The sequence below is a fragment of the Mesoplodon densirostris genome, chromosome 19, assembly GCF_025265405.1.
Source record: "Mesoplodon densirostris isolate mMesDen1 chromosome 19, mMesDen1 primary haplotype, whole genome shotgun sequence".
NCBI lineage: Eukaryota > Metazoa > Chordata > Mammalia > Artiodactyla > Ziphiidae > Mesoplodon > Mesoplodon densirostris.
Window position 1 is genome coordinate 22,531,150 of NC_082679.1, and position 13,312 is coordinate 22,544,461.

The 13,312-nt window shown below is 49.3% G+C and overlaps 1 pseudogene; it reads left to right on the top strand.

Annotated features, from left to right (window-relative positions):
• The window catches only part of LOC132479614 (zinc finger protein 541-like), a 37,242-nt pseudogene that overhangs the window by 12,436 nt on the left and 11,494 nt on the right, over positions 1-13,312 (top strand).

Genomic DNA, 13,312 nt, shown 5'->3' on the forward strand with positions numbered 1-13,312 from the left:
TTTAATTTATTTATTTATTTTTAGAGAAAAACTTCTGTTTGTTTATTTAGGCTGCGTTGGGTCTTCGTTGCTGCACGCGGGCTTTCTCTATTTGTGGCGAGCGGGGGCTACTCTTCTTTGCGGTGTACGGGCTCTTCATCGCGGTGGCTTCTCGTTGCAGAGCACGGGCTCTAGGTGCACGGGCTTCAGTAATTGTGGCACGTGGTCTCAGTAGTTGTGGCTCGCGGGCTGTAGAGTGCAGGCTCAGTAGTTGTGGCGCACGGGCTTAGTTGCTCTGCGGCATGTGGGATCTTCCCGGACCAGGGCTCGAACCCGTGTCCCCTGCATTGGCAGGCGGATTCTTAACCACTGTGCCACCAGGGAGGTCCTAATGAGCATTTGATTTGATTTGATTTGATTTTTATTTATTTATTTTAAATACTCATCTTTTTTAAAGAAAATTATTATTATTTATTTATTTGGTTGCACCAGGTGTTAGTTGTGGCAGGCATGCTCCCTAGTTGTGGTATGCAAACTCTTAGTTCCCACATGCATATGGGATCGAACCCGGGCCCCCTGCATTGGGAGCGCGGAGTCTTATCCACTGTGCCACCAGGGAAGTCCTCTAATGAACATTTTAAAAGTAAGTTATCAAGGCAAGTACTTTCCCACATGGGAGTCCTATTTTCCCTCATTTAAACTGTTAGAATCATTCGACCACTCAACACAGCAGCTTTTCATATGAAGAAGATGTAGACCAGACAGGTTAAGTGACAAATGGCCAGAGACAGAGTTGGGATGAGAGTCGAGGTTCTTTCTGCTGTGTCTCTCAAGCTACATCTCAGCCACAGAGAATTAGCATTTGGGGTCCTTTAGTGCAGTATGCACGCCCTGACCTGTTGGATTCTTGGGTCCAGCCTCTGCTGCATCCTAGATGAAGGGCAGTTTTTAAACTCGCTATCACGTGAGGCAGTCTAATCCATCTTAAGGGGTAGAAAAATCTTCCATGATTCATCCATCCAACAGTTACTGTGTGCCTACGAGTACAGGAATGGGAATCCCAGGAGCTGGGAACACAGCAGCAAGCCTGCAGAGTTCTTAGGTCTTGTATCCACTCTCCTTACGTCTCTAGTGATTTAAAATCAGCTTCCCTATACTTTTTTTTTACACATCTTTTTAATATAAATTTATTTATTTTTGGCTGCATTGGGTCTTAGTTGCTGCATGTGAGCTTTCCCTAGTTGCAGCAAGCGGGGGCTACTTTTCGTTGCGGTTCACGGGCTTGTCATTGAGGTGGCTTCTCTTGTTGCGGAGCACGGGCTCTGGGCGCGTGGGCTTCAGTAGTTGTGGCTCGTGGGCTCTAGAGCGCAGGCTCAGTAGTTGTGGCGCACAGGCTTTGCTGCTCCACAGCATGTGGGATCTTCCTGGACCAGGGCTCGACCCCATGTCCCTTGCATTGGCAGGCGGATTCTTAATCACTGCGCCACCAGGGAAGTCCCTCTCTTTACCTTTTATTCATCAAATCTAGCTCTGCCCCTTGTAGCAAGACAGAAGCAGTGTGCTCCCTCCTCCACATCCTGGCCCTTCAGCTACTTGAAGACATCTCCCTCTCCCACATGGACATTCCCAGCCTCTTCACCTGTTCCTCTGATGAGGTGATTCGTGGAAATACCTTTTATCATTTACCCAAGAAGTACATAAACATGGAAAATTCAGATAGACAGGAAAAGGAAAATTAAGTTGATCCATGATCCTACCAATCAATCCCATTCTGTTTGTTTGTATTCAAATTTATTTGTCCCTTCTAAAGACTAGATCATTCCGTTTTTCAGCAATCCTCTTGTTAGTGGCACAGCACTTAGTGGTATGGCATGAACATCCTTTCACGTCATCGGATATTTTCCTACAGTTGTATCTGAAATGCCTGCGCCATAGACCATTGAGACCAGAATACAGTCACCCACCTGCCCTCGTGTCAGTTATTAGGTGGTTTCTCACATTTCACCAGGAAAAACAATGCTGCAGTTAACTCGCTTGCAGTTCACTGCAAGATCTCCGTTAATTTGTACAGATCTGCCTTAATTTCCTTAATTAAAAAAGCAGAGTGGAATTGGCTGGGAGAAAGGACTTAAACTTTTCTAAGATTTTGCATTGTGCATTTCTGGATTGCACTTGCAAGTGTGCTGTTGATGTTACCGTCATGAAGTCCTGCCTGTCGAGTCACTCTGTCCTGGAAGCTCTCAGGCTGTTGCTGTCCCCTCCCTTACCCCCCAAGTGTGGCTTCAAGATTGAGTGCCACCCTGGAGGTGTGGCCTGACCCGGGTCCCTTCTCCCCCTCACCTGGTGCTAAGCCTGGTCTTCTCTGCGAGTGAAGCTGCTGAAGTTGGTGTTCTCGGCCAACTCCCTGAGTTGAACTCAGCTGCTGAAGTTGGTCCGAGGGTGGTAGAGTGCTTCCGCCCGGGCTCCGATGTCCCCGGATGTCATAACCTGTGCTTTCTCCCTCTGTGTAGGCCTGGGGCTAGGCATGCTCAAGGTGCCCAAAGAGGCTAACGAAGGAGGCAGGGCCACGTCCGGGAGCACAAGGAAAGGAAAGCGGCAGCACAGGTCCCCTCAGAACCCACTCCTGGACTGCAGCCTCTGCGGGAAGGTGTTCAGCAGCGCCAGTCCTCTCAGCAAGCACTACCTGACGCACAGCCAGGAGAGGAGACACGTGTGCAAAATCTTCAGCAAGGCCTTTAAGCGTCAGGACCACCTGTATGTAGGAGTCTGGTCGGGACATCTGTTCAGGGGGCTGCTGGGGGCTGGGCGTGCTCCTGGTTCTTTTGCATCCCCTCCCATCCACCTGCACCGCCCCGCACCGTTGGGTGTCCCAGGTGTGTGCGACCTGTTCTCCTTCCACGGCCAGTGTTTGGGGGGGCAGGGCCTACACTGCCCTGGACAGCCCGCCCTCCCCAGCCTCCAGATTCACTCCAGTGAGGAGAGTGCCGCTGCGATTTGCAGACAGGACCCTTGTGCTTTAAAAACACACTCCAGAGGCTATTTTGTCATGGAGGGAGTTTGGCTAACTCTGTAGAGAAATTTTCAGAGTCCCTGGTAGGTGTCTGAGCAGAACAGATATGCACTCCATGAGGAATATACGTTGGGATAACACCAGGGCGTATGGGGTTCTGAGATGCCTGTTTCTAGAACATGGCAATGGAGTGTTCACTCTTTTATTTTCCTTTTTTAATTCCCCCTTTTATTAACTCAGTTTTTGTTTAAACTTGACTTTAAAAAGCAAGGTCAGTGTAAGAGGAGCAGAATTCCGTTTGTTCTTCATGTCTTAGAAATGATAAGCTTTTCTTGCTGCCGAGGGAGGAGAGACAGACTTTCAAACTGAGAGACTCGTAAGTGGGAGAGGACGATCCCTTGCATGTTTACAGCTCGCCCAGCCTTTACTGAGGCTTCGATGAATCCCGCTTTCATTGTATCCTCTCCCCTCTCGCCATTAAGGATGGGAAATGATTTACTCCTGTCACAAGCTGGTAACAGTTAGGGCTAGAAAGTGGGTCTCCAGATGCCCTCTCTGCTGCTTCCCTCAGATGGAGGCCAAGGGTCCACGTTTGGGAAAGGGTTTCATTATTTACTGGGTTCCATTGATTAGAACCATCCGGAGTAAGATTGTTGGGAACCCAGAGGGCGATTTACCCATTTGTTTATATTTATAATATATTAATGCAGGTATAAGTATGATGTAAATATAATACATACTTGCATTCGTTTATATTTGCAGAAATTATAGGCACATTTGGCTTTTTGTTGTTGTTGCTGTGGGGCTCCCAGGTAGCTGTCTAGAGGACTCCTGTGGGAAGGCAAAGACTCCTTTGTTCAAGGAAGGATCATCCCCAAGTTAGCGTTTCCTTAAGTTTGTTCTCAGAACTCTGGTTCTCTGCTTCTCGGGGATGCTAAAAGGGTCTATTTTAAAAAAATGGTTTTGTGGGCAAATAAGTTTGAGAGACATGGAAAGTTCAAAAGGTATCTCTTTATCTGCTCTGTGGCTTTTCAGTTTGCTCCTAGGAACCTCCAAGAAGTAAAGAGTGTTTTTCCCAAACTTATTTGCCAGCTGAGCCCAAGTCCTCAGGGAGCAACTCTGGAGCCTGGTGTTCCTTAGGAACCCACTTTGGGGAACTCTGACTTGGCTCCCACTGATTTTTTTAATCTCAGATTAGGGGTTTGCTTATGGGTGAGGGCAAGAGCTCCCCTTTCCAGAGGGCTTTGGCCGTAGCAGGGGTCTTTCCTCATAGGGTCTGAGCACAGTTTCTGAGTTGCGATGCTGCTGCCCCCTGGGGACACGCCTAGGTTCCTGCAGTGGGTGACCCACGCCGAGACACCCACTAACTTTCTCCTCATGTGATTCCAGGACCGGGCACATGCTCACCCACCAGAAGACTAAACCCTTTGTGTGCATTGAGCAGGGCTGCAGCAAGAGCTACAGCGACTACCGCTCCGTGCGCCAGCACTACGAGGTCCAGCACGGCCTGTGCATCCTCAAGGAGGCCCCTCCAGAGGAGGAGCCCTGCGGGAACTCACCCCGTGTGCACGAGGTGGCCTCCCAGCCCGCACCCGCGAGCCTGTGGTCCCTGGTGCCCCCGGAAGCCCCATCCCCCATCTCCCTCTTGTCCAACCGAGACCTCCTGCGCTGTATCATGAGCAGCATCATCTGCCAGAAGATCCCTTCTCCCGGGCCAGCCCTGGGAGGGCCTTCAGACAGTGGGGAAGGGAGGATCACGGCCTGTTCCTCCCTGCCCTCGTCAGGGTCCTCCTCCTGCGGCCCAGCCAGCACCCCGGCGGCCCCAGGAGCCCTGGGCACTGAGGTTCCCGAGGATCCCCGGCCCCCACGGAAGGAGCCTGCCATGGACGTGTTCACAGCCGTCCACTCACGGGCAGCGGAGAACAGCGGCCCCGACCCAGCCGAGCCGGAGCTGCCGCTGCTCCAGCCCCCATCATCCCTGGAGGGCTCGCCCGAGGGCGCTCCCTGCCCGCCTGCCTGCCTCTGTTCCATGGCCAGACTGTCCCCGCCAGTTCCCAGCCATCAAGCCACAGTTTCCAGTGGCTCTGAAACCTGTCGGGCTGCCCTAAGAGCAAAGGAAACAGTATGTTTGTCGTCCACAAGCCCTCTGCAGTGCCGTCCCGGGAGGGCTCCGAGCCGGGTCCCGGGCTCAGCAGCGACTCCCCTGCTGGGGAGCCCTCACCCAGCCAGTGCACCGGTCTGGAGGACACGCCGTCTTTCCCTCCCACGCTCCTGAAGGCCCAGGGGGAGGCCTCGGGCGACCCCATATGTCAGCACCAGCGGGGAAGACGACTCCTGGGCTTCCAAGAAGAGCAAGTTCGACTGCGACTCGTTCTCGTGGCAGAACCCTGGTGAGCCTGGCCCCCAGGACGGCCAGAAGTCCAGCGGCCTCCCGTCGGATGCCACACCGCTCTTTCAGCAGCTGTTCCTGAAGTCTCAGGAGTCTCTGGTGAGCCACGAGCAGATGCAGGTGTTCCAGATGATCACCAAGTCCCAGCGGATCTTCTCCCACACCCAGGTGGCCGCCGCCTCCTCCCAGCTTCCCACACCCGACGGCAAGCAAGTTGCCCTGAAGTCACTGCAGGGGCCGTGGCCACAGCAACCCCCACCTGTGGCACCCACTGTTGACTCTCTCCATGCTGGCCCCGTGAACCCTGATCCAGAGGGATCCCTAGCCCGCAGGAGAAAATCCACACCCGCTTTACCCACAGAGCCCTCCCCCAGCAGCGTGAGCCAGGACCCAAAGGGAAGACCAAAAGTGGCTGCTGCTCCACCTACCCCCACGGCGGCATCCCTGGACCCTCCTGGAAACCCAGACATCTCCTCTCTGGCCAAGCAGTTGAGATCCTCGAAAGGGACCTTGGACCTAGGGACATCTCCCTTGGGGCCTGCATCAGACCCAGTTAGGAGGGGAGGAGCCATCCAGAGCCCACCTCCCAGGGAAGCAGGCCCAGGCTGAGAATGGCACGGCTTCCGGGGCCACAAAAGGTGGAGAGGGCCCGGCCTGCTCCTGGGGCGGAGGCTACAGGCTCTTCTCTGGCAACTCCGGGGCCTAGCACTTCCGGAAGGAGAAAGTGAAAATGGATATTTGCTGTGCAGCTTCTCCAAGCCAGGTAGCCATGGCCTCCTTCTCGTCGTTGGCCGGGCCTCCAGCGGATCCCCCCTGGGACTCCAAGTCCAAGCTGATGATACTCAACAGGATCCAGGTACCAGGGCCCTCTCACGGGACCTGACCATGCGGGGGGCAGAGTCTCGTCCTTACCTGTGTCCGTGTTTCTGACTTGTCCAGGCACTGTATTTAACCTCAGCAAATCCTCAGATGCAGTTTGTTTACAGAGGGGGGAATGAAGGTCCAGAGAAGTGATGGTTCCTCCCATCACCCTCCGCCCTGCAACACACACACACAAAACAGAGCAGGGCTTTAGAGTTGTCAGAGACACTTTGCATCATGTTTCTTCACTAAACTTTTTCTATTTGCTTTCTTTCTGCCTTTCACTTCCTTTTGGATTTGCCTCCTTCACTTCTTCAGAGAATGTAAAGGCAGAGCTCCTTTACCCTTGATATTTGTACGTGAAATGCTGTGTCTATTCTGGTTGTGAATCACAGGTCCACAAGTCCGACTTGGCCCCTACTGCAGGCCTGGCACTGGCCCGCCCTTTTGGAGCAGCTTAGGTCCTCCCACATCGTGCCCACGAGGTCCTGGGCGCAGAGAGCTTGGCCACGTCTCTTCGTGATGTTCCGAGGTCCAGCATCCTTCCTGTCGCACCACAGCTACCTCCTCCTCTTTTTTTTTTTTTCCACAGCTTTAATATTCACGTGCCATCTAATTCGCCATCTTGAAGTGCACCATCCAGTAGTTTTTAGTTTGTTTACGAGGTCGTGCTCGCATCGCCACTCTTTGCCAATACACTTTCATCACCGCAAAAAGAAATCCCACACCGTTGGTTGTCACCCGCAATCTCTCCATCCCTCCCAGCCCCTGGCAACCATGCATCTACTTTCTGTCTCCATGGATTTGCCTATTCTGGACACTTCATGTGATTGGAATCCTAACGCTGCGTGGCCTTTTGTGTCTTTTGCTTCTTTCACTTAACCTGATGTTCTCAGAGTTCCTCTGTGCTGTAGCACGGGTCAGAACTTCACTTCTTTTTATCGCTGGTAACTTGTGCATTGTATGGAAACACCATATTTTATTTATCCATTCATCAGATGATAGATATTTGGGTTGTTTTCCCTTCTTGGCCATTGTGATAACGGTGCTATGAACATTTGTGTACAGATTATTGTTTAGACATATGTTTTCATTTCTCTTGGGAAATACCTTGGAGGGGAATTGCTGGGCTCTAGGGTAATTCTATTGGAGGAACTGCCAGACTTTCCCAAAAAGCTGTGCTGTTTTATATCCCTACCCAGAGTGTATGAGGCCTCCAGTTTCTCTGCATCCTCACCAACACTTGTTACTGTCCAGTTGGTTCACCTTAGTGGGTGGGAAATGATAATCTCATTATAGTTTAATTTGCATTTCCCCGATGGCTAATAATCCTGAGCATCTTTTAATGGCCATTTGTATATCCTCTTTGGGTAAGTGTCTATTCAGACTCTTTGCCCATTATTAAATTGGGTTGTGATTTTATTTTTGAGCTGTGAGAGTTCATTATGTATCACTAATACAGAAATATACATAGTCCCTTATCAGATACATTATTTGCAACTTTTTTCTCTTATTCTGTCTTTTCACTTCTTGATGATGTCCTTTGAAGCACAGAAGTTGTAAGTTTTGATGAAGTCCAATACGTCTGTCTTTTGTTTGGTTTTGGAGTCATCCAAGAAACCACTGCTTACTCCAGGGTCGCCAAGAATTATACCTGTGTTTTCTTCCAAGTCTTATAGTTTTCACTCTTGCATCTCATTTCTGATATGTTGGCTCAGATGTATTTTCGTCTTCAGGGTGGAAATATCTACCGGCTCCCCCACCCGATGAAGGAGGAGAACATGGCGGGTGGCTGGTAAGTTCCGAAGCCCCTGGGGAGAACTCTGGTGGCTTTGATGTGCTGGCCCTGGGTGAGCGAGCTCTGGATGCTTCACTCCTGAAGGGGTGAGCACCAGGCCACGGAGAATCGGGGGCATCATGTCCATTTCTTTAGGGTTCGTCCAAAGCTGTCTGTCAGAGGATCAGTGTTTGGGGACGGAGTCCCATTCTCCCTTTCTTCCCCACAGGAACCAGCACAGTGGTGGTCCCACAGACTGGGCAGAGCCAAGGAGCACTTACGTCTGCAAGAATTGCAGCCAGATGTTTTATGCAGAGAGAGGGCTGAGCAGCCACATGTGTTTTCACAGCGACCAGTGGCCGTCACCTCGAGGGAAGCAGGAGCCGCAGGTGAAGGGGCTTGAAGCTGCCATTCATCTCAGGATGGAGCCGTCCTCCTGCGGGGAGCCTGGCTGGGGGCCGGGAGTCAGGGCTGTGCTGCTCTGGAGGGGCCCCTTGCTCCCTACGTACTGTGTCTCTTAAAGGGCTGGCTCTTCTCTGTGTGTAGGTGTGTGGCATGGAGTTTTGCAAGCCACAAAGACAGGTGCTGAGGCCAGAAGGGCACAGGCAGAGTTCCCCGGGAGGCAGGAAGTCCTTGGACAACATGACCGCAGCCCCTTTGGTGGTCCCTGTTTCGGTGCCAGTGGCTTCAGCGAACCATCCCCTGGGGAGCAAGGTGGGTGCACTTCCTTCCAGCTGCTTTCCAGCTGCCAGTGGGAGCTGTGAGAAAAGCCCCCAAATCCTGACTCCAGAAGAGCTTGATTTGCGTGTTCATTCATCCCTTCAACCTCCAGTGAACTTCCTTTGTGTCTGGCCCTGTGCTGGGCAGGGCTGGGGACACTGCAGCGACCACAACAGGCCTGCCCCCGTCTCCTGGGGCTCCCAGCCCAGCGGAGTAGATAGATCCATCCCCGGACACTGACGACCCAGAACGGGCCGGGCTGGGAGAGGGAGCTGTGGGAGCCCCGAGGGCACCAGAGACCCTGCCTGAGGAAGGGGGCGTTGCAGCTGAGAGCTGGAGGATGAGGAGGGGTAAGATGGGCAGAGAGGAGGGGAGATTGCGTGGAGGTAAGAGAGAGTGTAGCAAGCTCAAGCCGTCGTCTCTTCAGCCTGTGCTGGAAGACCCCACCTGGAGAAGTCCATGCTGGACTCGGGTACGGGGTGCATGGAGCCCACTGTTTGTCTCCCAGGAGCTGCTGTCATTTTGAGGGCAACAGGTTTTCCTTTTGTCATGCTGTTGCATCCGTCTGGCCCCCACACTTTAAGTGCCAGTCACTTTAACAACGGATATGAGTTTCCAAAATGGTCTGAGTGAGGGCCTCTCCTTGGGGGGGCGGGGGGTGGGTGCCTGAGAAGGCCCCAGCGTCAAATGTCGCCCGGCTTAGGGTCTGGAGTCTGGCTCAGGCGTGGTGGCCCTGCCCGGCTTCCTGCGCTGAGGACTCTGGGCATGGCCATGCTGGGTGTGCATTTGGCTGGTCAGTACCCTTTCCCACTCTCAGGCCATCTTGAGGTCTGAGCTTTGGGGCCGGTGGCCTCAGGTGACCCCCGTGGTTCTGAAGTCTCTTCTTCTCCAGGGACAGGAGAAGGACGGGGAAGAGAGAGACAGCAAGGAGAGCAGCCAACACAGGAAGCGGAAGAAGCTCCCACGGCCCAAGGCACTGCTCATCCCTCCTCCGCCCTCCATGTCTGGGGAGCCGGGCCCGGGAGGATGCCGCCAGAGCTGCCTGTGCTCGCCCGTGTTCCTGATGGACCACCTCCTGAAGGGACTGTCCCAGTGACCTCCCTACACACCGCCCCCGATGCTCAGCCCCATCCGGGAGGGCTCTGGGCTGTATTTCAACACTCTCTGTTCCACATCTGCCCGGGCCCATCCCGACAGGCTCATCAGCGCCATGCTTGGTGAGTGAGCTTGATCACCCCATGATGGGCCTGCGGGGGGCCAGACCCCCGCCCCCTGTAGAATTTGGTCCAGCCATTCTCTCTGGCCTACGCCTGGGTCTGCTCTGGGGGTCCTGTTGCTGTTCAGAACTATCCCAGGACCATCTGGGACCAGCAGCCTTCTAGGTGCTTATAACTGTGTAGCCAGAAAGAAAATAGACACCATTTAGCCTAAGCACCCTTCTGCCTGCCCTTTCGAGTAATTGTTTAAACAGCTTTATTGAGGTATAATTCACATGCCATATGAATCACCCATTTAAAGTGTACAGTGATTTTTTAGTGTATTCTTAGGATTGTACACCCATCCCACAATCTAATTCTAGAGCATTTTCATCACCCCAGAAGATTATATCCACGAGCGGTGACACACAGGCCCTGTAGCCCCCAACCCCTCAGCCCTGGGCAACCACCAGTCTACCAACCTACTTTTTCTACGGGTCTCCCTATTCTGGACATTTCATGTAATTGGAATCATAAAATACGTGACATTCTGTGTCTAGTTTGTTCACTTAGAATAATGTTGTCAAGGTTCATGTTGTAGTATGCATCAGTGCTTCATTTCTTTTTATGGATGAATGATATTGAATTCTCCGGATAGACAACATTTTATTTATCCATTCATCAGTTGACGAGCATTTGGGTTGTTTGTGTCCTTTGGCTATTGCCAACAGTGCTGTTAAGAACATTTATGTGTAAGTTTTTGTTGGACATAAGTCCTCATTTCTCTTGGGTATATAACTCAGAGTGGAATTGCTGGGTCAAAGGGTAACTATGTCTAACCATTTAAGGAACTGCCAGATTGCTTTGCAAAATGGCCGGGTCATATTAAATTTCCACCAGCATTGTATGAAAGTTCCAGTTTCTCCACATCCTTGCTCACACTTCTTAGCTGTCTTTTTTATTACACCCATCCTAGTGGGTGTGAAGTGGTAGCTCATTGTGAGGTGTTTGTTTGTTTGTTTGTTTTGTGGTACGTGGGCCTCTCACTGTTTGTGGCCTCACCCGTTGTGGAGCACAGGCTCCGGATACTCAGGCTCAGCAGCCATGGCTCACGGGCCCAGCCTCTCCGCGGCATGTGAGATCTTCCCAGGCCGGGGCACGAACCCATGTCCCCTGCATCGGCAGGCAGACTCTCAACCACTGCGCCACCAGGGAAGCCCTGTCTTGCTACCTTTGTGGAAAGTCAGTTGACCATAAATGATTTGAATTGTTTCTTCTTTTTTAATACAGATATTTTACAGCTATAGATTTCCTTCTGAACAGTGCTTTAGCTACATTTTGTAAGTTTTAGTATGTTGTGTTTTTATATTCATTCAGCTAAAGTATTTTCTAATTTATCATTCCACTTCCTGTTTAATACACTGACTATTAAAGAGTGTGTTGCTTAATTTTCACATATTTGTGAATTTTCCAAATTGCTGCCTTTTATTGATTTGTAATCTAATTCTCTTTTGGTCAGAGTACATACTTTGTTTCTTTTTCAATTTAATTTATTTAATTTATTTATTTATTTATTTTGGCTGTGCTGTGCGGTTTGCAGGATCTTAGTTCCCCCACCAGGGGTCGAACCCATGCCCCCTACAGCGGAAGCGTGGAGTCCTAATGACTGGACCGCCAGGGAATTCCCTTAAATTTATTTTAAAATTTAAAATTTATTGAGGCATGTTATATGGGCTAGAATCCGGTCTGTCTTGAAGAATGTTCCATGTGAATTTGAGAAGAATGTATTCTACTGATGTTTGGTGGAATGCTGTATTTTGTCTGTTTTGTCTAGTTAGTTTCAATTTCCTTGTTGATCTTCTGCCTAGTTGCCCTATCCACTGTTGAAAGTATTGAAATCTCCAACTATTATTTTTTAATGGTTTATTTCATCCTTCAGTTCTGTCGTTTGTTGCTTGGTGTATTTTGGGGGTGTGTTTTTAGGTGTGTATATGTTTGTAATTGTCACATCTTCCTCACGGCTTGACCTTTTATCATTAGGATGTGATTGTGACATCATTTGTCATTATTACAATAATTTTATCATTATCTCTAGTAATATTTTTGGTTTTAAAGTCTAATGTGCCTGACATTAGTATAGCCATTCCATTCTCTTTTTTGGTTGTTGTTTGCTTGGTATATATTTTTCTCTTCTTTTACTTTCAGCCTATTTGTGTCTTTGAAAATAAAGCATGTTACCTCTAGACACCATTAGGTGGATCATGTGTTTTTTATCCAGTCTTACAAACTCTGCCTTTTGACTGGTTTGTTTAATCCATTCTTGTTTAATGTTATATTGATATGGTTGGATTTACATCTGCCATTTTGCTTTTTATTTTCTATACGTTACATGTCTTTTTCTCCCTCTGTTCCTCCTTTCCTGCTTTCTTTTGTATTAAGTGAGTATTTTCTAGTGTGACATTTTAATTCCGTTAAGTTTTCACTGTTTCTTAGTCATTTCTTAGTGGTTGCTCTAGGACTTAAAATATATGTCTTATCAGAATCTGTTAGGATGTGTAATAACTCATTAACAGTGAAATATAGAAACGCTGCTCCTATCTAGCTCTATTCCTTCTAACTCTTTTGCTATTATATGTGAGAGACCCAGTAATACCGTACTGGTCATGTTTATTGCTTTATATAATTTTATTTTGTGTAAAAACACTGAGCGGATAAAGGAAAGCAAGCATGATTTATAGAGGTTGTTATATTAACCTTCTTATTTACCATTTCTGATCTCTTCATTTATTCTTGTGGATTTGAGTTACTGTCTGAGGTGATATTCCTTTACTCCAATGCAGCTGTGCTCCTTGTGCAGTTACTGTCACATATATTATATTTCTATATGTTAGAGGCCCACAATACATATTGTTTTATGCAGTTATTTTTAAGGCCATTAAAAAAAGAAAAGAAATATGTAATCATAGTGATTTTTATAGTTACCCATATTTACTAGCGCTTCGCTTTTTTTTTTGGTTTGGATTCAAGTTACCATCTGATGTCATTTGCTTTCAATCTGAAGGACTTTCTTTACTATTTATTTTTATTAGGGATATATAATTCACATACCATACAATTCATCCCTTTAAAGTATAGAATTCAATGGTTTTTAGTATATGCACAGAGCTGTGCAACCATCACTACCATCAGTTTTCAGAAATTTTCATCATCCCCAAAAGAAGCCCTGTATTTATTAGCAGTCCCTCCTTTCCATCCTCCCCATCCCCAGCCGTGGGTAACGACTAATCTACTTTGTCTCTATCGATGTGGCTATTCTGCATATTTCATATGAGTGGAATCATACAGTATGTGGTCCTTTATGAATGCCTTCTTTTAGTTAG